Here is a 25,882-nt window from a genome sequence, read left to right on the forward strand (position 1 = left end):
TGCAGGATGTTCCGATCTAGAGTGGAGAAGCAGACACATTGTGAATGCCATGGCTTCCCCTGTCTCCCTACCTGTCCACCCTGAATTCCAAGTAATTATGGCATCCACCACAAACAATCTACATTCTTCAAAATTTGCAAGTAATGCCTTAGTTAAATTCAATTCCAACTCTTCTCTTTATAAAAGTCCCTCCCTCATCCACATGAGACTGTTCAAATCTCAGCACCATGATTACTGATGTTGGCAACAATCTCCCCAGCTCCACACTGCCAGTTAGGTTGCCTGTTCCTGTACTGCTCTGGTTTTCTACGTCCTCTTTGCTTTTTACCCCTGGAGTTTTCCATTTCATTGGGAATTCTTACTGTAAGCCACTAAGTTTTGAGGTGATATGTTAGCAGCAATACATAACTAGAATACATATAAGATAATATGTAGTGTTTGATTCTCTCTCTCTCTCTCTGTATATATATATATATATATATAGATAGATAGATATAATATATAATAGATATACATACACATATATAATTAATGTATAATTAATTATATAATTAATATATACATACACATATATAATTAATGACAAAAATAAAGTGACAGAAATAATTAATATGGAATAAAGAATAATTCATGTGGAAGAAGCTAAGGGAGTGGATACTTCAGGAGGGGGGCTAGTAATTAGGGTCTTAGAGGGGCCTCTGAAGTATGGTAATATTCTCTTTCTACACCTGATTGATGACAACACAACTGCATTTATTTTTTGCCAATTCATTAGCAGTAAACTTATGATTTGTATATGCTACACTAAAATAAAAATGTTAGAAGAAAAAAATGAAATAAAAAAATCTATAGCGCCACTGATAAATTAGTGAGGCCATAACACCTGCAAACGATTACATATAATTTAGAGTTGATCCAAGTCCAGAATTAATGAGATTATGGTGGAGGGTGATATCACCCAGTGATTCATAGCCATCCACTTCCAGACTCTTGAGTGACAAGAAGAGGAAGTCTGCCACTTCCCTAGTTGCAGGTGCAGACAAGGAGGAACATTACCTACATTCTGTTTTACTTACTCTTTCACCTGTTCACAATTCCAGACTTCCACCAAACACGAAAGAGCAGGTATCTATTGTACCTGTCTCCTTCCACTAACTACCAAACTCCATTCAGGCAGCTCTTCAGTAGGGGAGTTAAAATTTTATGACTTTTCTTGCTAAATATTATTGGCATTTTTATGTCTCTTTAAAATAATATTTCATCGTTAACTTACAGTATTTGGTTTTTGCACTATAGAAGAAAAATATAATTCATACTTGATATTTTTCAGTGCATTTGTAACACCACACAAAAGTGCACATTAATGACTTCATTTGTTATCGAATAATTAGGTGATTACTTTCTAAATATTTTATGTTGTGCACGTGTGTTTCACGAATTGTCAAGTGAATGTGTTGAAGTGTTTGGTGGTATCTGGGAAAACTTTTTAATAGTGTCACAGTGCATTACTCTTTTTCTCACTTACATAATGAAATATAGTTTACTTTCAAAAATTTAACATGACATATTTTAGTAATGGATTTAGTTTGTATAACAATGGGGACCTCTGAATAAAAAAATCTCCTGTAATCAGTAAGAGAGAGACTGTCCAGCCAATAGAAAAATGGGAAATTTACGTATTCATAAATATGCAACTCACAAAAGGTGTATTGGTAGATTGTGTTATAGGTAAGACAATGCAACCCTAAAATTCCTGCACCCTGATCTCCAGAAGCTGTAATATGTTACCTTACATGGCAAAAGGGACTTTGCAGATGCCTTGTCCAAAGTCAGGGGAAGTTTGCATCTGTGACTATTCAATGCGAGGGTACAAAGTCCCAGCCCACTTGACCTAATTCAGAATAATTCTGAAAGGACATCACAGCTACAGAGCTTCCTATGGGTTGTGCTGAGGACTTTGTTAAGAGTACAATGGAAAATAACCTTTAAAATTGTATGAAAATAAATAATTTTTTTTTTTTAAGTACATTACAGCTCATCTTCTACCTCTGTCCGAGCCTGCATCCTTTCCCTCCTCTCCACAGGTATTGAACTCAGGGGCATTCCTAAATCAACATCCTGTATGTTAATCTCTATCGCAGGATTTTCTTCCTGGGAAACCAAATCTGCAACAGCTGGCATGAGTGATGTGCGTGCATATGTGCACTGGAAAAGAAATCGAATGAAAGCCACCTCTGTGTTGGTAGAGACAAGACTGAGGGGAACAGCACTAGAAAACATTGAGGGTCTCTGTAGATTCAGAAAGAATAAACCTGAAATGAACCTGAGAGCCCAAGCACATCAGAGAGTGCTATCACAGAAAATGGCATAATGAGAACCCCTGAAAATGTACTCCCCAAATTATTAGAATCAACTTTTTCAGAACTCTGGAAATTGACCAAAGGTTTGCAGCAACTGGGGGAGCATTTATGCAAGAAAAAGAGCTGAATCTCAGTAAGAACAGTGATCTTTGCACCACTTTATCTGGTCACATCCTCCACTCCCCAGCTCAGCAGCAACCGTGCAAAAGCCTTACACTCTCAGTCAGGTTAACCATGAGGCTCTGCATGAGTGGGAAGTAAGAACTAATGAAGTTTCCAACTGCCATGCTGAAGCTGTGCCCCAACATGCATACAGGACCTCTTGGCAAAGAGAAAGACTTGTGAGTGCTACAGGTTTAAGGAAATCTCTCTCCAATCATTAGTTGAACACTAAGCTAACCAAACACAGACTTCAGTGGCCATACCTGACAAATACAGATTTTAAAGAATTCGTTAATAAAAAGTGTTAAAGGTAACAACATCAACTACAGCAAGCAAGTATAACACCCTGGGGAGGAGGAATATCTGATGTTTAGAGTTGCAATTATGTTATTTAAATTTTCCATTTGCTTTGTTTTTTCAATAACAACAACAAAAATGAGACATGCAAGAAAATGAGAAAGTATTGCCCATAAACCAGACAAAAAAAAAAATCAATAAAACTTTCCCTATGGAAAGCCCAGACACTGCACTTATTAGACAAAGAGTTACTCGGGTATTTAGATATGTTCAAACAGCTAAAGGAAATGATATTTAAAGAACTAATGAAAAGTATGAGAATGATGTCTCACCAAATAGAGAAAGCAGTGAGGTGAGAGAAATTAAAGGAGGAGGAGGAGAGGGAGAAGGGGAAGAAGGAGAAGAAGAAAAAGGGAACAAGGAGGAAGAAGAAGAAAAAAATAGAAATTCTGGAGTTGAAAAGAACAATAACTGAAAATAAGAGCTCACTAGAGGGACTTGTTATGAGTTAAATTTTTCCCTCCAAAAAAGACATGTGGTACTGGAATAAGGATGGACATATAAATCAATGCAATGGAAATAACAGCCCAGAAATAAACCCAAAGAATTATGCTAATTGATTTTCAACAATGGTGCCAAAAACCATTCAATGGGAAAAAAAATAGTCTTTTCAAAAATGAGACAACAGGATATACACATTCCAAAAAGATGAACACCAACCTCATGCCATACAAAAATTACTCAAAATGGATCAAAGACCAATATATAAGAAATAAGTCTCAAAAGATCTTAGAAGATATCATAGAGGTAAATATTTTTGACCTGAGATTAGGTGGGGATTTCTTAAACCACAACTAACCAAAAGACAAAATAGACAAATTAGAATTCATTAAAATTAAAAACTTGTGTATATCAAGGACACTATCAAGAAATTGAAGACAGTCCACATAATGAGAGAAAATATTTGCAGAATAAATAAAGAACACTTACAACACAACAAAAAGACAATCCAATTATAAAAATGGGCAAAGAATTTGAATAGACATTTCTCCAAAGAAGATATTCAAATGGCCAGTCATCACATGGTAAGATGCTCAACTTGATTAGCCAGGAGAGAAACAGAATTCAAAACTGCAGTGAAATACACTTTCACACTCATTTTAGTGGCTATAATAAAAAAGTGAAGATCAAATGTTGAGGAGGATTTGGAGAAACTGAAACTTTCACACACTGATAGTGGGAATCTAAAATGGTACCGCATTGTGGAAAATACTTAGTTCCACAAAAAGTTAAACACAAAGTTACCATATAGTCTAGATTATTGAAAATATTTATCTAACAAAACTTGTCTATGAATTTTCAGAGCATAATACACTCATAATGACCAAAAGATGGAAACAACACAAATGTCCATCAATGGATGAACAAAATGTAGTATATCTACACAATGGAATATAATTCTGCCATAAAAAAGGAACTGTGTTATCGATCCATGCTACAACATGCTAAGTGAAAGACTCTAGTCTCAAAGACCACGTACATGATTCCATTTGTATGAAATACCCAGGGTAGGTGAGCCAATGGAGATAATAAATATATTAGTAGGTGTCAGGGTGAGGGGGGATAAGGAGTGGCTGCTAACAGGTATGTGGATTCTTTCTCGGTTGCTGAAAATGTTCTGGAATTAGATAGTTATGACGATTGCACAACTCTGTGAATATATTAAAAACCACTGAATTATACACTTTAAAATGGTGAATTTTTTGGTGTGTGAATTATATCTCTATTTAGAGAAAAGAATGTAAGGCAGTGTTTATAAATTATCAGAATGACATGAGTTGTAGACCTCAGGTGACATGTAGATTTCCTTTGAACTATGATGGTAGATTTGGAAGAATTTTAGGATTTCCTATTCTATCTCCATGGACTTGTGGATTATTAATTCTAAGTCTGCTTCAAATGGATTGAATAAAGATAGGGTGGAAATAAGATCCAGTAACACTTACTCTTTTTGTTTCTCCTGTAACTTGGAATCAGCTCAGGAAGGGGAATAGCATTCACTTAGCAGCCATTATGTGTAAGTTGTCATCATACACACACAAAGACGTATAATGCAGGGGAAAACACTTTCCTGGCCTAGGTCCTTTTAAATTTCTGTGTTTCTACTTTCCTTGCATGTTGTTATTGTTGCTATTATTTTATTTGTTTATTTCCCAACATTCTGTTTGGCTTGTCTGTTTCTGTACTTTTCAGTTCCAGAAAATACATAGAATTGTGGTTTTTACACGTATGATGGATAAGTATAACTCAATTTTTGTTTTATAGAAGAAACTTATACCTCTTTCACCGGTAAGAGTTGACCTGAGAAGTTACTAAAAGAATAAAGACAGGTAACACCATAAAATAATGCACTTCAATTCTTAATAGCTTTCCAAATATGTTACCAGATAGAGAAGAAAGTAAATAGCTATAGGCTAAGAGAAGGTTGGATTGAATGAAAAACTAGAGAAACAATAGATTCGAGGAGACAGAGTCTCTGAGGCATAGAGGAGGGTGTTCAGAGTTCCAGAAAGTTAATATCTGGAGTGTCAATAACTTACCACAAAAGAAAAAAGGAAATGAAAGACCAAAATCCCTTCATATTATTAACCTTATGTCACAAGTCACTGTTCAAAAGAGTAGAAGACTACAGACATTTATGATGGGGACTTAAAATCAATATAACTTCAACTGTAACTTGTGCTATAGATACCATATTACAGGGTAACATAGTTCAGATATTCAGTAAACTTTGAAAACAAAAACTGTTTAGTGCTAAATGCTCCTCAGTAAACATTGAGCTTAAACATAAGACATCTAAATGCAAAGTGACCACATTAAAGAATCAACTTCTAAGTGATAAAGGAATTACACTTTACCATTACACAATACAAAAATTACAAAATAACCACTCAAGAGGATACTGACATTTAGTTAGGCAACTAAATACTAAATAAATTCCCAAGCCTAAGGGTCAGACTTAGAAATATGGATATATCACTTACCAACTAAAATTGAAAAGGTATTGTAGAAAATTCTGAGCTCAATAGGTAGGTTTATCCACATGTGAAAGACATACCTAAGCAGCAGCAGATACAGTATTTCCCAGGTGAGAGAATGGTAGCTGAGTTTCTTGTATAGAGATGCCCAGTCAAGCCCTCAGTGCCTCAAAATCAGTGGCAGAGAAAAGTCTTCCACTATTACAGCAACACTTTTGGGGGTTGACATTGAGGCTTGGAAGCTATGACCAACAAAAATGAGGTCCTGAAGTTAACTGCATATCCACTGCCTGCATATTCTCCAATAGAGGCTTCAAAACCCTCACTGGAGGATCAATTAGTAGAGATAAACTATTAATCATTTATAGCTTATCATTATGTCTCAATACATGGATCTTAATACATGGTAAAATTTTATCATTTACACATTACAGTTCCCTTCAAAGCTTGAAATAAAAAATTAGTCTCTCAAAACTAAAGGGGAGCTTGAAGACTGTCCACACTAGCCCCATATAAGATGTGATTTCCTTCTAGGATATTATGATCAACCATAAAAATACACCATTCTTCCTGCATTTCTAAACAAATGGTAGGTGGGAATTTCAGTCATCATCAAGATGTGTGATTGCCTCATGATTAATAATGGCACTATGCAATCATCAAACTGTACAGAGATGGAATTTGCACATGGAAGGAATAATGCAGATGGAAACATTTTAAAGATATATATGGTGAAAGATTAGAATGCATTAAAACTGCAAGATCGGAGTCATTCTAAAGGTTATATCAATACAAATTAACGGCTTAACATCCATTCTGATAAAGAAGTGAATGTCATATTATATTTAGTGCAAAACATCTAATAAGGTAGATCCTTAAGTTAGTGCTCTCTGATGTTCTTCAGTGATGTTTACTAGATTCTAATAAGAGAAACAAATGAATGAGACATGTGGGGGAGGCCATAATGTTGGCAAGTATCTCTGAAGTACTAGACTACACAAAGTAGTTAAAAGTACTTTAAGGAATGGTAATATAGTTTATATTCACTTTATTTCATTTATTTCCCTACAAAGCCCTGAGGAACATACTCCATTTGCTGCACAAAAGCCAATTACAGTAACAGGCTTTTCATGAGTTTCCAGCTTTCAGAATTAGTTCTTACTATTTAACAGTACATTTTCAGATGGCTGTGAGGCTAATCATTTCTAATTCTTCAGTAACTATGTCTATAGGATCGGCATAAAAACAACACCATTCTCTTAGTATTCAGTGTAGACCAACATAAACAAACGAACAGAAGAGGAGAATAAAAAGACCTTGGCTTATCATAAAGACAGAATCGCAAAAATAATTTCATGGTAACAAGATCCCCTGGCAAGAATATAAATTGTTCAAATACTTTTATCACATTCCCATTAGAAAAACAACTCTACTTCATAGCTAGTTTACACAGTCAAGAAAACATGGTCCAATGATAACTTCTTAGCTCTGAGGCTCCCTTTTCATTTCTTTAAATGAAACTCACTTAGAAGTGCCTTATGTTACGTGAGGTTGCCCTGGTTGAAAGGGGTGGAGAGGTTTCTAATGTCCGCCCCTAGGTCTTGCGCTCTCATCCTGGGATCTGCTACTTATTAGCTCTGTGCCCTTGGGCAAGCTATTCTCTTTTCTGTCTTTAGTTTTCTTTTCTGTAAAAGGGGGCAATCTCCCTTTTCTCATAAGGTTGTTGAACAGATGGAACTATTCAATGTGGAAAATTCACCCAATGTATGTTCACTAGATGTTCCTTTCTTTTCTTTAAGTCTGGGCCCCTGAAGCCCTAGATAAAGATGATATTTTATTTTCTGGGGCCAATGGTTTCTTGTCCTGGTCTTTGGGCCACACTCTGTTATTATGATCTGATCAGATGAGGTATTTCAGACACTTTTTTGGCCCTTGGGGTTTTCTTGAGTCTGCCGGTATTTCTCAGTGGGGGCACTATGGGCATTTGAGGTGGGAAAATTAATTGTGTAGGGCTGATCCAAAGTCATTGGGTGCTTGCATCTCTAAATGCTTTCCATTAAATGCCAAAAACAAATCAGTCATCGTAACAACCCAAATGAAAAGATCAACAAAATACACCTAAACCTTTCTGATCACTCATACTTTCTTCTATAAAGTACTAGACCCTTCAAAATCCTGCAAGAGCCCTTTCCACTTTATCTGTGACCTTATACAGTTGAATGAAATGTATTTACTAGCCAGTTTTGATAGGCTAGATTCAACTTCAGGTTTATTTAAGATAAAAATCATCTTCTTCACCTATTATTATAAACCAGATTTGGTCCAGGTTAACTAAAACGTGTGTGAACTTGTGGCAGCATCAACTCTTCAGGCTAATGATATTTAGTTAGCTCTGATAATTAAAAAAAAAAATTTTTTTAAGTCACATGATCCGCATCTGGGAAAAACCTGTAAATTCCACTCTGTTGTGCAGGATGTAACCCACTTGTAAACTGGAAACTTCAAAATCACAAACAGAATCCCCACCATCCACAGATCCCTTTGGACAGACTGTCAAGTTTACCCAATCAGCTTTTTTGACTAGAGTATAACCAGAACCCCTTTTAACTATAGTGACAAATTTCACCCTCTCCCAATCCCAAATAACCCAGCACATCATTCTATTTAAGGGATATCCACATTTTTTTTGCACTGAGTTTCTCAATCCCTGCAGCTAGAAGTTGGGATAAAGTCAATTTTTGGCTCTTCAGATTGAGTAATTTGTGATTTCCTTTAACAGTTTCCTCCTCTACCCTAAAGGTGATTCCTGTGTCTATTTGTTTCAAAGTCCAAGTGGCCTGTTTTGCTATTGGCTAATTTTCCATTTCTGATCTTGAACCACTTCTACTTCTCAGCTGATTTGCAGAGCAGATGACTGAGACGCTTCTCTGAAAGCAGTAAATAAACACAATTTACTGACTCAGCATTGCTATCTTCACTTGTTGTCTCTGAATACATACCCACCCAATCCCCCAGGTGCTTGGTATTCCTGAGTTGAACTCATCATATTAGGATAACCACATGCCTGTACATACATTGTCAATCACAACAGAAATTTTCACCTATAAGGTGTGGATACTTGGTGTGTGGAAACTTTATTGTGCCTGCACTTGACAAAGGAACCTGCCTCTCTCCCTAGTTACCCCAAATCAGAAGACTGTGCAGTCACACTTTGGAAAAGCAGCTGAGTCATAGTCCAACAGCTTGGGGCAATCACTAAGCAACTGTCAGAGGGAATCACAAGGGCTTTCTCTTTGTTGTACTGGCGGCAGTGGCTGCTCTCTGATTTGGCTTCTGGTAACAAACAAGAGCCACCACTGAGAGCTTTTCAACAGATCTCTCAACCTCCACAAAGGAGTCCCTGCAGTCTCAAGCAGGATGAGGTCCTTCAGTCCCTGACCCAGACAGACAGAAAATGAGGAAACCCTATGGCTGACATGCTGGTCCAGCAATCCATGAACCTGGATAATGGCATCTGCCTCCTCCATCACCTGGCTCCCACATCCCAAGGAAAAAAGCAGGGGACTGTTATTAAGACAAAGGAACGTGAACAGGCAAAAACGAAAACAAAAACCTAACACATAGAATATAATGTTACATAATCCCTAACATGAGCTGTGACAGGGACACTTACAAATTTCCCTCTCCATTGGGATTCGTGATCATTTAAATACTGTTCATAATGGTGTTCACGAAGGGAAATGTTGTGCATTTTTGCCCCAGCCATAGAAGGGAAAAATATCAACATGCCTCCTATCATTTTCCAATTTTTTATGTTCTATAGGCCTAAATGAATCTTCCATTTGCTTCAATTGTGTTCATTCTTCTGGATAGGGTATTTTTTGTTTATGCTGGGGGGAAAAACAATTCTTCAGACTACTGCACAAGGACATAAAGACGCCTAATCCTACACACAGTCAGTATGAAAGGGCACACAGACAAGTTTTTTGTAAGACAGAAACAGAGAAATCCACATACTAAATAGTGCATCCACAATGACTATAACGCATCCCCTAGGGGATAAGCATGTGTTTTAGGAAGCAAAACAAAGCTTTCCATAGAGAAACCGCTTTCACGAGATGATTAGGTGGACCTGCAATGAAGAAAATACATTAGCATTTCTTCATTGCAATGAAGAAAATACATAGAAAATGTCCAAAAGATGGGTTCAGACTTGCACTAAGTTTTCACTGAAATACTTACAAGCATAAAAATAAAAACGTAAACATAAAAATACCCTATCTGGGTATTTATTTATTTTTTCTTTATTTTTTAAACCTGGGGAGTTTTATGTTAATCCATTTGAAAGGTAGCAAATAAAACAAATCTCACGATCCACGGGAAAAATGTAATTCAGTATTGTCCTTTCAATTATTTAAATAACTGCTCCTCTCATCCAATGAGCCTGCCATACAAAATGTGGGTTCTTGTCTCACACTAGCAGGTCCTTGCTGAGGGAGGCTGAGTGGGTTTTACTGACACTAGTGTATTGATACAAAGCCAAGGACCAGAGAGAGGCAGTAATTTGATGTTTCACTCACAGTCCATCACTCCTATTTTTCTGGATGTACAGGCAATAGCAACAGAGCTGATGTCCTTGGGGCTCACGTAAAATGACTGTTCAGAGTGTAAGAAGGGTCAGTAGAGTTAGCACCTAACCATCCAGATCCCATTTGATCCCCGTGCTGCTCACGCTCCCGAGGTTTCTTGGACCAGAGTACCCCCCAGCAAGAATACCAAACTCCCAACTCCTAATCTACTGCCTTCATTTTCCGGGCTCTTCAACTATTGTTTAACCACACCCCACTTTCAGCATAAATCATTGTCAGACTAGTAAATGGTAATGTTCCTTTGAGCCCACTCTTACCTCTGTACCTGTCAAACGTATAGTGTCCCCTTTGTCCCCTTTGGCAGCCCTGATGGGGCATATCCCAGCCACGCACTCTAATCTTGAACAATTAGTGTACGGAGAGGTGTGTGATAATGCACATCTGGACATAAACTACTGACCTTATATTTAGAGAGATTCTGAATTATATTTCTAATTATATTCTAACATAAACATATTTCTAATTATATTTCTAACAGGAGGAAGGATGTTCATTAAATCATCAACATCCTCAGTCTTGTTTCCCCCGTGTTAGCAAGAGATTGTACATGAAAACACAAAGAAAGAAATTATATATATTTACCTATATATAAACAATATTTTTACTACACTTGAGTTTTTCCACCTTTATTCCTATTGCAAGACTTGATACTGTGCATGAGAAACAAATACAGCTTGAAAAAGCTACTCTAGTATTCTCATAGACCCTATGAATTCCTGTGTGCAAATAACACAGGATTTGCCCAGTAGAGGCTTTGCCCAGCAGACTTTATAAAAACACTATTTAATGTTCAAATGGATCAGAAGTAGGTTGTGTTTTTCTCATATTATTCCTAGAGAATTTTTCATAATTGTCCAAAATGTGATCACTTGTAATTTAAAATTTATATAAAATTGAGTCAATGTTGGAAATGAACTGACTTTGAAATTCAAAATTTACGTTCAATTTTTTAATTAGGGAAAAACTGAAGAGCCAGCTTGTAAAGTTGGCATAGTTTTTATTGCTACTTTTTCAATGGTTTATAGACTATTTTAAGAAAATATTTTAATTTATCACTGTGACATTTAACAAAAATACACAGAGAAGGAAAATGTTAATTGTGTATATAGTATAAAGTTTTACTATCATTACCAAATTTTAAAGGACTAAATTGAAAGGAAAAACAAATCATTATCTTTCAGCTTAATGGACAGTTTCTAGGACATAGCATGTATTTAAAAACAGTTTTTAAAACTCACCTAAAGTAGGCTATGTGTGTGTGCGCACATATGCAGGTGTGTCTCCCTGCTGGCTACATTTCTTCAGAAACAGCATTTTTCTGGAATACTCTCTCAAGCAACTACTGGAAATTAACCCCATAAACTAATTATTCTCACTCATAAAAGATGTTTTTCCTAAAACTCAGCAGAAAAGGTGGCTCTATTGTTAATTGCTACTAACTTCACAATTCAGTTAACTTTGACCTCCTCCATAATTCCCTGAATTTTATCTCATTAGCTCTAATTATGTTGCCATATACAGCGCTACCCACTTCCACCCACTTGTTGTTTGTATCAACCTAGAGTTTTGGATTGGTCACAGGTACCTCTTTCAGTTAACCCTTAGGCAAGCATCCATTTTGATGATACTAAGTGTTGCTCATAAGTCATTTCCTACTGAATTGGCTAATGCCTTATTTTTTTCTTAATCCATGGACATCAAAATGATAAAGGTGTTATTTTCTACATGTATCTTTGATAAATAATTCAGTATTAGCTTTCTTATTCTAAAATAGGGAAAATAGTACTATCCTGCAGGCTTTTTAATTTTAATTGGATGTGATAATACAAATGAAAGAACTCTGTAAACTATATAGCTCCACAACAAACAATGCAAAATATTATTATTATCATTATGACTATTCTTGATACATGTATAAAAGATCTGGCTCCTCAAGTGTTAAAAACATCTATCCATCTCTAATTTCAAGAAAAGCCACTCCAGTGAGGCTGTCCAAGGTCATATGAACAGAGAATTGAGCTGAATAAGTAAGTGTGCAGTTATTACAACCTGAAACTTTGGTCTAATCCTCAATACCATCTGTTAACATTGAAGAACATAGTTCCTCCCCAGCAGCCTAAAAGAATACTTAAGCACTTATCCCAGTATTCCTTTATACTGCTTGGGCTAAGGATGGGACTCATACTACCTGATTTCAAGAAAATATAAGCAGCAGTAATCAAGACTGGGTTGTATTGGAGAAAAGATAATGAAACAGAAGAAACGTCCCCCCCAAAATCTCACAAATATGGCAAATTAACTTTTGACAAGGTAGCAAAGTCAATACAATGGAAAAAGTATAGTCTTTTCAACAAATGGTGCTGGGACAACTTAATGTACATAAGAAAAAAAATCAATAAACCTCATCATATCTCCCTTATCTTATACAATTAAAATTCAAACTTAATCACAGACCTAAGTATAAACCCCCAAACTATGGCATACCTCAGGGATATTGAGGGTTCTGTTCCAGACCACTGCAATAAAGCAAATACTGCAATAAAGTGAGTCACACAAATCTTGTGGTTTCCCAGTGCTTATAAAAGCTATGTTTATACTACACTGTAGTCTTTTAAGTGTGCAATAGCATTATGTCTAAAAACTGTACATACCTTAATTTAAAAAATACTTTATTTCTAAAAAATGCTAACCATCATCTGAGCCTTCAACAAGGCATAATCTTTTTGCTCTTAGAGGATCTTGCCTCAGATGTCGATGGCTGGTGAATGATAGCCATGGTGGAGGCTTAAGGTTGGCATGGCTGGGGCAATTTCTTAAAATGAGACAACAATGAAGTCTGCCACATCAATTGACTCTTCCTTTTAAGAATGATTTCTCTGTATCATGCAATGCTATTTGATAGCATTTTATCCAAAGTGGAACTTCTTTCAAAATTGAAGTCAATGATCTCAAACCCTTCCACCGCTTTACCAACTTAATTTATGTAATATTCTAAATCATTTGTTGTCATTTTAACAATCCACACAGCATCTTCACCAGGAGTAGATTCCATCTAAAGAAAACATTTTCTCTGCTCATCTGTAAGAAGCAACTCCTCATCCGTTAAAGTTTTATCACAAGATTGCAGCAATTCAGTCACAGCTTCAGGCTCCACTTCTAAATTTATTTCCCTTGCTATTTCTACTATATCTGCAGTTACTTTTTTCACTGAAATCTTGAACCTCTCAGCTATCCATGGGGGTTGGAATCAACTTCTTCCAAACTCCTGTTAATATTGATATTTTGAGTACTTCTCATGAGTAATGAATGTTCTTCATGGCTTCTAGAATGCTGAATACTTCCCAGAAGGTTTTTAATTTACTTTGCCCAGACCCATTAGAGGAATCACTATCTATGACAGCTATAGCCTTCAGAGATGTATTTCTTAAATAATAAGGATCCCATACAATTTATAGATTGGATGGTTGTTCTAAATTCTTAACTTTTTTTTCTCTTCCTGTAAGTTTTCCTTTTAGAGAAAATTAGATTTTATCTAAAACAAATAAATAATTTCAAAAAGAAGAAAACCAAATTTGCTCCTTGTGTTCTTATCACAGAAATAACTTTGACTTTATAGCTTATATATTTTTCAAGGAGTATATGAAAGCCATTACATGGATATTCCCTTTTGTTTAGTATTTTTTCTAAGTCAGCAAATACATGATAATATTTCTGTTAAGAATAGAAAATAAATTCCTTATAAGTGGCAATATAAATCTTAGTAATTTTCTAATTCTAGAGTGTATCATGTTATTTTTTTTTTCTGGTTGGAGTAAAAACTTTCCATTCCCCATTATAGCTCACAAGTCTGGATATTTGGAACGTGGTTAGTATATGTGTCTCATCTACATTAAATGTAACCATTCATCAGATTTTCTAACTATAAAGATGTCACCCGGTCAAAACCAGTTTGGCTGCAAAGAATATAGCCCATAGCCCAGCCTAAGTAGCAAATCCTGGGAATCACAGGATTTAATTTCCTTGTTAGTCTTGGGCCGATTCTGTTCTCCAGGGTCTCTGAGAGCTTTTAAGGAAATCTCTACTTCTCTTAAAATGAGTCCTCCAAGACTGAAATATGAAAGGGTTGTGGATTCTCAAGCCTGGCAATAGGAAAACATGTAGCCTTAAATGTACAAACCTCACAATCCATGAACTGATTAGGCATTAGACAGAGACTAAGGACTAATTTATTTTGGGATTACAGTTTTCATGCAGTTCATCTGTTCAAAATATTAGAAAACCACTCAGTGAAGAAGGAAAATATCCCACTTCTGTCAAACAAAGATGAAACAAATGACAGTTCTCTAGGAACTGGGAATTCTCCAGGAACTTTGTTCATTAGCCTACTTCTCAATTGCATCTATGAGAAGGATTTTGTCCACTATGATCAAACCATACGCCACATTACAACATAGGCCTTGATAAATACTAAGTCTGATTGATACTCATCATTTAATCAGTGTTCATACATATATACACATACATATATATGCATACATGTATACATATGTACATTAACACACAAACACACATATATCAACACACATACATATATATGCACACAAGTGTATATATTACATACATATCTGTTTGTATATAAAATAATATGAAATAAAAATATGGTATCATAAAATATATTTAGCTTATCCTCAAGATTCAGTTAATTTCACTCCAATTTTCTACTTTAGTAACTCCAAGTAATTTTAGAAAATGTTTTGATATTCTGTAATAATATTTAAAAACACCATATGAAAAAAGGTTGGGAATTTTAAAAAATAAAATGAAAAAAATAAGAATGACAAGGAAATTTTAAAAGAAGTAAAATTTATATTGAGGGTAGTAAATTATATAAATAGCATATTTGAAACCTGAATAAGTGACATGCAAGACATTCTTGAGGTATTTTTCCATAAAGTAAAGGAACAGGACAAAAATTTGCGGGAAGAGAAAAAATGTTAAGAATTTAGAACAACAATCCAATCTATAAATTATATGGGATCCTTTGGGAGGAACCATCAGAATTATTAAAGAAATGATCAAAATACAATAAAGTATCAGCTAACATAAAGAGCATAATTAGTAGATGTGACTAAAATAAAAATACACAAATATAATACTGGTATATTATTACTATTATATTAAATGGATATAGGGGAAAAAAATCCAAATGATGATGATGTCAGGTTTCTGATAATGTTACACAGTTCATACTGAACGTGGGTTTCTTTGTGGCAGTGCTGAAAATCAAACGTTAAAAAAGCATTTTTAAAAATTAAAATGTAATTCTGGTTCCTATAGTGTGGAAGTACTAAGATCTCACCAGACTGACTCACACACAGCAAATCATTATAAAATCTGAACATAATACAAACAGCAGGTACCTGAAGGCACTGAAGAGGGAACAGAAGTAGACAGAATCTTGCGGGGTGTACACACTCGGAGGAGAGGTATTAAACGAATTGATTTCATGTCGTGGCTTTTAGATTTGAGCCAAAGCATTCAGCATGGTATAGGAAGCAACAAGGATGTCACTGGAAAAACCACAGTCTTCTGGCCCTGGCTATTCACGACCTCTAAGAAGTAGGAGAAATCCGGAAGGCAAAGAGACAAAGGATGTCCTAATTCTATCTACATATATCTTTGAACCACAAACATGCAGGCAACTCAAAGCAACTTGGATAAAAACAAAAATTCTGAATTAAAATCAGATCTGTTGACCAAGAAACAAAATTTGCCATTCTCTTAGGACAAAAATCACAAAATTCAAGTTCTCCAAGCTCAGGATACAATAAGAAAATAGCCCAATATACAAAGACCTAGGAAATTGAAACATATTTTCAAGATCAAAGAAAATCAACTGAGATTGACCCTGAGATAACCAAAATGTTGGAACTAGCAGCCAAGAGTTTTAAAGTCACTATTCCAACTATCCTCAATGAAGAGAAACAAAACACACATTCAATGAATAAAGAGATAGGGAATGTCATCAGAGAAATAGAAATTATTTTTAAAAGAAATAAACTGGTATTCTAGAACTGATCAAGGCAGTATCTACAATAACAGCGAAATGTAAGTGGCATAGGCAAGAATAAGGAAACTTGATAGGTCAATAGAAAATATTTAATGTCAATAGCTCTAAGAAAAAAAGATTTTGAAGGGGAACAGAACCTTAAGTACCTTTTAGATGATATCAAATTGTTGAAAATATGAGCAACTGGAGTTCCAGAAAGAAGGTAGAGAAAAAATAGTGTGTAAAAATATTTGGAAAATAATGGCTGAAAAATTCCCAAATTTGATAAAAGACAGAAACTAGCCAATTAGAAAAAAACACACAGAAGCCACACCAAGACATAAGCCACAATGTAGTCATATTTTGAAAGCTAAATATAAAAATCAACTAGAGAAACAATACATTACATGAGAGAGAACAATGATTTATTAAGAGCTGATTTCTCAGAAACTATGGAGGAAAGAAGAGAGAATGAAATAACACCTTTAAAGTGTTCCCAAAAAGGGTTAATCTGGCAGTCTATGTACAGTATAAATATCCTTACAGAATGAAGTTGATATGGAGACATTTTCAGTTTAAAGAAAATTTACTGCCAGGAGATATACATTGTAAACTATTTAAAGAATTTCTTCAGATTGAAGGCAAATGATACTTAATAGAAATTTGGATTCTCAGAGAGGAATAAAAAGCACTGGAAATGGAAAATATTTGAATAAATGCAAAATAACATTATTTTTATTCTTAATTTTCATATAATTCAAATAATTAAAACAAAAATTATTATATTGTCTTATGGACTTTATCATATATGTGATCTAGATGAAACATGTAAAACAACTATATGTATAAAGCTGGAATTTTTATTATTTTATGTAAAGTAAATCAATATTAACTGTAATGAATTGTGAAAAATTAAGGATGTATGTTGTAATCGCTACAGTAACTACAAAAATATAACACAAAAGACAAATAAAGAGCCAACGGGAAAATTAAAATTGAATATCAACATATATTCAAATAATTTTAAAAAAATCAGAAAGCAAAAATAAAATTATAGGAGAAAATAAGAAATAAAATGATAGATGACTCAACCAAATCATTAATTATGTTAGAAATTAATGGATAAACCATGTGAATGTTCCTAATGACAGAGTTTCAAACTATATGAAGCAAAACTGACAAAATTAATTAAAAAATTAGACAACCCCATAGTATTATGAATCTTTTAACATCATCTCAGCAATTGATAAAATGAGACATAAAAACTAAAGCAAAAAAAAAAATGAAGATCAGAACATCCCTATCAAACTCACTAATATAACTGATATTTAAAGAACACTACACCCAACTACATCTGAATACACATTCAAGGCATATGGTAATTTTACAATGATAATCTATATACTGATATATAAGATGAATAAAAATACATTTTAAAAAGCATATTCTCTGAATATAGTGGAATTAATTTGAAATAACCAATTGCCATAACCAAAACCTTTGAATAAGTAGATATTAAACAACATTCTTCTGAATGATCCACAAGTTAAAAAAGAAGTAATAAGAGTAACTAAAATGTTTTAAAATGAACAATAATGAATATATACCATGTCCAAATTTCTGGAGTGCTGCTAAAGCAGTATATATAGGGAAAGTTTTAGTTTGAAATGTGTATATTACAAAAAGTTAAATTTAGTGACCTGAGGTGTTACCTTAAGAAATTAGAATAAGAATAAAACATTAAATAAAAAATAAGTATAGGGCTTCTCTGGTGGCGCAGTGGTTGAGAGTCCACCTGCCGATGCAGGGGACACGGGTTCGTGCCCCGGTCCGGGAAGATCCCACATGCCGCGGAGCGACTAGGCCCGTGAGCCATGGCCGCTGAGCCTGCGCGTCCAGAGCCTGTGCTCCACAACGGGAGAGGCCACAACAGTGAGAGGCCCACGTACCAAAAAAAAAAAAAAAAAAGTATAAATAAATTATCCAAATTTATCTAACCATATGATTAAAGTTAGTGAATTCTACTGTACATAAATTGTATTTCAATAAAGCTTGAGGAGAAAAAACCAAAAATACTATACACTGTAGAAAAATGAACATATAAAAAAGAAAATATACCCACAAAAATAGCTGCGATTTCATTACACATAAATACATTATTTTATATTTCACTTTATGCTTGTTAGGATTTTCAATGTTCACATATATAAACATTAATATGTATTTCTCTTCATAAAAATGTTGTATTTACACAATATTTTAAAAGATATTTAATAGCAATGAACATTCAGTGAAAAAAGTCTAAAATTACAGAAATAAAGATAACTTTCCTATGATTTATTCCAGCTCTCTGACAAATTAATTGAAATTAATAATTCAAAGATATGAGATGCATGGCATATGCTTCTTTTCTTTGCCAATCTTAGAAAACTAGAAAAAGTGTTGTTTGTTCACTATCCAGTGTAATGCCTTTACTTGCGCAGCTTCATGAACGCTTAAACCAACAGATAATGCATCTCTCTTCAGCATTTGTTAATAAAAATATTTAAACTTTGTATATACTTAGTGCATTGTGCCTGTAGAATCATTAATTCTAAAGAAAGATTTTTTTCCAAGCAGAAGTAACTGTGCAGAGCAACATAATGAACACTGTCATTCAAACGAAATTTGAAAAGTAGTTTTCTGAATCTTCAAATGGAATGACCTGTGTTAATCTTATTTTCATATTGGTAAGTTTATCATCTGTCAGCAGAGTTCTTTTTTGCTTTTTTTTTTTTGCAGTACGTGGGCCTCTCACTGTTGTGGCCTCTCCCGTTGCGGACCACAGGCTCCGGACGCGCTGGCTCAGCGGCCATGGCTCATGGGTCCAGCCACTCCGCAGCATGTGGGATCTTCCCGGACCGGGGCACGAACCCGTGTGCCCTGTATTGGCAGGTGGACTCTCAACCACTGCGCCACCAGTGAAGCCCCAGACTTCTTTTTAGAATCTGTTTTTTAAGAACCTGTGATACAGTATGGTTTAACTATGAATATAAAAATAAGACAGTATGTGTAATATATTTCCAACTATAGTACTAAGTTAACTAAAATTATTGCATGGGAAGTATCCAAATAATAAATTATTGACTCTAATGGATGGCATGTTAATGTTAGTGAAGTATGAATTAACTTAAGTGTTGGAATGTATATTTTACTTGACAAGAATATGTGTCAGTAGTTCTGAACACTTAAAGAGCTCTTTAAAACTTTTTTTGTTTCTGATAGTTTGTTCACTATCCAATGTAATGGCCTTTATTTGCTCAGCTTCATGAACGCTTTAAACAACAGATAATGCATCTCTATTCAGCATTTGTTAATTAAAAAATTTAAACTTTGTATATACTTAGTGCATTGTGCCTGTAGAATTATTGGTGTTGTGGTGTTTCAGGTAAAGTCTACCGGAAAACAAAATATTTTTTTCTTCCATTGCCAGAATTGTCCATATCACTAATTCTGCTTAATCTTTTAAGAGAGAGCATTGTCTGAGATGGCTGTTGGCTGGCTCTCTTGACAAATGGCCATGTCTACACGGAGCTAATAAACTGCAAAATATTTGACTGTTCATTCACCACTCAAAAAATCTCCCTGACAGCACCAAAACAGTATCAGAGGCCAAACAGGAATAGACATGGCTTTAATAAGCTGAGGGAGAATGCCATGATTCACATCCAAGGTCTTTTAGCAGTTGGTTTCTTCCTTTAACAAGGTACAGGACTTGAGCTTCTCCTCTGCAATACCAAATGAGCAAGGATGGGGAGCCTGCTGCAACTCTCATCTGTGTGCTTAGATGAAAGCTGAGCTCAGGTGTCTGGATAAATTTACACAGGACGGCCAGCTGCAAGGCAGCCTACCTGGTAGAGGTCAAGTAATAGGCACCTTTAAATATCTCTTCCAAAGGAAGAAAAATCCCACACGATGCTGACCAGTCAAGGAGAAATAGCCTCTATGTAAAAGTGTTCTTTCAACAAGCCCCTTTCCTAAGCCTGGGAGTCTTCCCACGGCAAAAGTAAAAGCTTGACAAAAGCAGCATGTTACAATCTGAGCCTTAAGACCTCATCTAAAATTTAATGTCTGGTTAACAGAGTGGTTTAGGAATTTTAGTTTTTAGTTCTTTCAAGGCAGAGATTCCTATTGGATCAGTATTCTTTGTTGCTATAACTTTATATTCATCCCACACTGTGTGGGAAATGTTTGTGAGCTGCATAGGTGGTTGAAATAAGGAGTCATCATATTAATGGGCTGGAAAAAAATAACTTGTGGCGAGCTTAAAATCCTTGACCTACAACTTTGTAGTCTTCAGTGAGATTCAAGTTTCTCCATCTACAGAATGGGCTGTGTCCATATTAAATATATACATTGATCTTGGAGGGCTGTTGCAGAAATTAAAGATTTGGTGTAACATCTTTCTCAGATAGAAGACCCTCCCTATTGTTCCAATTTCCTTCTCCCTTTCTTTTTCTTAGGAGAACAGATTCTAAGCCCCAGATAGTCAAGTTGGAATTCTTCTTCCTTGGTTTTATCATTTAGCCCCATTTTATGCTTTTGTCTTATCCACTTGATCTATATAACCTTTTATATTCCTTTTTATCCCATTTTTATCCTCCATTCACACACACACACACACACACACACACACACACAAACATCACCCCCCCAAACAGGTACACATCAACTTGTACCAACACACAAATCTGGAGAGGATACCTGACTTACAACAGAAGTTCATCTTTCCCATTTTCTAGGTTGAAGCTTATCTTCGTCAAAAAAATACATGGAGAGTCCAGTTTTGACTAGTTCCCACAGTGTATGGCTTGTAATCAACTTACATAATAACCAGTTGTAACAGACTCTATCATTTTTCACATTTCTCCTATTCTACTTCCTGTATGATAATTATACTTCTCCCACTCTGTTTAACTCAGGGTGCTTTGACTAATGAAATTTAAAAAGAAATGATATATTTCACTTCTTGGCAGAGATTTTAATGCTTATACCATGTAGTTTTTTCCATCTTCCTTATTATTAAAAATGTTTTAGAAAATGACTGCTCTGTTAGCCTAGGTCCCCAAAAGAAGGCAATGATGATAACACAGATCAGGGGTCCCAGCCAACTTTCAATGAAGTATGTTATGAACAAGAAATAAGTATTTCTAAGCCAATGAGATTTGGGATATTCTTTATTACTAGAGCTTAACCTACCTTCTCAGGACTAGCATACTACTCCAGCCCAAACTAGAACTAGGTCCTTTATTTTAAGTATTTAGACTTCAGCTTTGTTTTCTGTTCTGTAATATAATTTTTATAAACCTTTCTAATACTACAGTAATTTCATTCGACTGGATCAGTTTTATACATTCCTATCCCACATTAAGAACCTGTAGCTCTGTCCTTGATTATAATTTCTTGGATTTGTATATCACACTTGCCCTGGGTTTCCCATCAATATAATCCTCCCATCTGTTGCAAAACCCATTTATTCATCGTGGGTACCTTAATGATGATTGCCTTCATGAACTGTGATCTGATAATACCACCCCTCCTTGTGCAACAGGCTTGATATCCCCAGCCTTAGTGTATTTTTTCAGCATCATGACTTGGATGTAGTCTCCTTACTGTCTATTCAGCCCCTGTTGCTGTGGCAAGATTTGGTTTCTGTGTTACTCTCAGTCTATAAAATGAGTAATTCTGATTAAACCACACTTTGATCAATAATGAAATACCCACTCTGTGAGTTACTGACTTTGTGACATTATCATTTTGAGCTTTAATTCTGACACATCTTGTGATTTTTGTGAGCGTTTAATAAAACATGTTGCCAAAGATATTTTGACTAATTGTATGTGCCAAGTTCATTTATCTACAGGAACTGGGAAAATGATTCAGAAAAGTAAACCTACATTTTTTACCACTTCTGTATGTATGCACCTGCACACATATGTTCATTGCTTAGAGCTAAGTGAATTGCCTTGTACATATTTTTCCTAGATCCTGTGGTTGATAAGAAATGAATCATTCCATTTTGTGGGGAAAGAATACTGCTTCCTGAATAACTTTCAGAATTTTACAATCCACTCAACGAATAAAATGTCTGCAGAGTGCCCAAATACCATTATACTCCAGTAATCTGCAGTAGTGCCCTCTCTGCTGACACTTAGAATTTTTTTTAAGTGTAGCCTATTGGGATACCACATTAATATTCCAATATAGTAATCATCTATTCTTACCACCATTTAAACTGCTGAAAAAATCATCAGCTTTATGGTGGTAAGGCAGGTATCTAGAAAGCCTGGGTCAATGTTTTAGTGGATTCCTGACATTTTGGCTCTGTCCACACCTCTCAGTCCAATTCTGTCTACTCTCACACTTAATGCCTATTATGGACTGAATGTTTGTATCTCCCCAAAATTTACATGTTGAACCCTAACTCCCACTGTGATAATATCTGACGATAGGTCCTTCCGAAGTTGAGTTGGTCCTGCAGGCTCCACCCTCATAAATGGGAAATGTACCCTTTTAAAAGAGACCCCAGAGAGATGCCCTGCCCCTTCCTCCACATAAGGATACAAAGAGAAGATGGCAATCTATGAACCAGGTAGTGAGACCTCACCAGACACTGAATCTGCCTTGATCTTGGACTTCCCAAGCTTCCAGACCTATTGGAAATACATCTCACCCAGTCTATGGTATTTTTGTTATAGCAGCCTGAACAGACTAAGATAACGCCCTATCACAGGTTTGCCCACAGGCTCTAGTTCAATCCTCTTATCAGTAAAATCACCTACCCTCAGCCCCCTTCTAGAGAGTAACAAGTCTTCCAGACTCATACTCACCCACACCAACCACAGGGGCAGCTCCTCATGGTTAAGCATATCAATCATGGCACTCACACTACCCACTGGCACGTTCCTCCTGGTATGAAACAGGGAAAATGCTTTAGTGAGGAGATGACCCCGAAGTTTAGGAAAATGTCAAGCAATTTCCTTCATAAAAAACACATAACCCTGAGGCTCAGAGACCAACACAGGTGTACGTTATCATACAGAAAGTCATTGGGAGAAAACTGGTCAAGTCATAATGCCTTGAGCACTTACAAAGAAACTGTGTTTATTTTTATACAACGAGAAAGGATAAAGCAAAGGAATAGATGCTTATAGCCTTCTACTTTGAGCAATAAACTATCTGGAGAAGATTAGGAGAGAGACAAAATGGTAGCAGAGCTCAGAAGGAGATAAATAACGATATATAATTTTTTTAGGGTGAAAATTGATAAATGTTGAGGATTATTAAGGAGAGAGCTCATAAGAACCAGTGGTAGACTGGTTAGAACAGAATAAGTCTTCTAGATCCCAGGCCACATTTTCCACCTCCCTTCCCCATCCACTGCACTGCCAGGATCATTATTTCTTAATTAATTTAACCCACTGCAGAAATGTCTTTGTGGGATGATGATTGACAGAAAGATGCCAAGAGAAGCATAGAATATGGAGCTTGATGGCAAAGACACTTTGACTTTGAACATGCAGCATGCTTCCCATTTCTCCCCCAAATCACTATGGCAATTTATTATTGTCCTTCATAGAACCACCTTTAAGAAATGAGGGTTTAACTAAGCCTGAGAAACATCCTCTATATTATCCTCTTGAAGCTGTTAGACAGTCCTAAAACTTAATTGTTACTGGAGACTCTGGCAATGAGCCCAGGCCATTTCTGAGGGGTTTACTGTGAAGGCTGGCGATGGAGGCGTCATCTTGGGCATGCCTGGACTTGGCTATTAAATAATATCTAGGCTCCAGCTGTTCCCAAGAGTGCATTCAATCAACCCATTCCCTTGATGTTCTCCAATCTGAAAGGTAATGATACTGAGATTGGTCTAAGGACAATGAGCTAACATTTATTTCCTTATATCTTTGTCCTAGAAAAATACCATGTCTTGATTTAATCTTATTTATAATTCCAAATTGAGTTAAATGTCATGACTGAAAAAAAGTTAAAAAGTGATTTTAGAATAAAATTTATGTCAGTAGACACGGGCCACGGCTAGGATCAGGGCAACCTGTCAAAAGGAGGCAAGAAGAGATCAAGTTTAGAAATTTCCTTCCTTGAGTGTGTGTGTATGTATGTGTACGTGAGAGAAAGAAGATTCTTCCAAGAATTTAGGAGTAATTCTATACTCATAGAAGTAGCCATACTTTGGATTATGTACCACGTGGAGAGCACAAACTCTTTGTTAGGCCAGAAAAGGTCTATGCCAATGTCTTCCTATATTTCCCGAGCAACACCCACCCAACCCCTTTTATCTATCCTTGTCTGGGCCTTAGAGAGCTACTATATATTTCCAGAGTAAGTCAGATCACTGTAGCAGAAAAATAAGTAATAAACATTATTATTTTTTTGCATTGCTACTGTGGTGGCAAAATTTAAAAGCACAAGGAATTTAAAAGATGAAGAAGTTATTTCTGATTTCAGCTCCCATAAAAAGTGTAGAAGTTGTTACCCCTAACCTTACAATAAGAAATAGCAAGACAAAGTGAAAATCAATTATTTTTTTAAAGAACTGTCAGAGAAAAGAGAAAACTCAATTATTTTTTAAGAAATGTCAGAGAAAAGACATCACAGGGCAAACCATTACCCCAAAATCTAAAGAGTCAAGCACATCCAGAGAGTTACAGTACCTGAGATTCACCTACCTGATGCCATAAACAAATAGGAACAACTTCTATTAGTACTTTTGAAGTGGTGGAGACTGAGTGAGGACTAGAATGAGAGTAAGAAGCTGCTGGGCACCAGAGTCATACGGGGCTCCTCACACTGTCAAGTGCTTTCCTTCAGGATTATCACCAGGTTCTCACAGGTAGGATCCAAGAAAACTCCCCACATGAACCTGAAATGGTATGGGAAGAGTAGCCATTATAAATTCCCACCCAGACCATTCCTTCTATCAAAGGCTTAGTTTCCAGAAGGGCGCTAGACAGAAGTTTAATTAATTTGAACCAGAGGGCAATTCTGAAATCTTTTTTCAGTTTGAGTAAGGGAACTCTGTTCCACTTCAGCCACCTCCACCCTTTCTGTCTCACCTAAGGAAAAATAAATAAATAAAAGCCACGGTCAACAGGGAAGAGGATTCAAAAAAGCAGACTGAGAATGCTGCATCCAGAGAAAGAACTAGAGGACAGGGAAGAAAAGGAGCTGCCAAGGCGTCCTTCAAGAGGTAAATGGATAACCAAAGTGTAATCCATCCATCCATACTGTGAAAACTATTCAGTGAAGTAGAAGAAAAAGCCATCAAAC

The 25,882-nt window shown here is 35.7% G+C and overlaps 1 pseudogene; it reads right to left on the bottom strand.

Moving 5' to 3' along the window:
• Nucleotides 1-24,341, bottom strand: part of LOC116741281 — a 53,906-nt pseudogene extending 29,565 nt beyond the window's left edge.
• Nucleotides 24,342-25,882: the final 1,541 nt, after the last annotated feature.

This window comes from Phocoena sinus, chromosome 16 (genome assembly GCF_008692025.1).
Source record: "Phocoena sinus isolate mPhoSin1 chromosome 16, mPhoSin1.pri, whole genome shotgun sequence".
In the NCBI taxonomy this organism is placed as follows: domain Eukaryota; kingdom Metazoa; phylum Chordata; class Mammalia; order Artiodactyla; family Phocoenidae; genus Phocoena; species Phocoena sinus.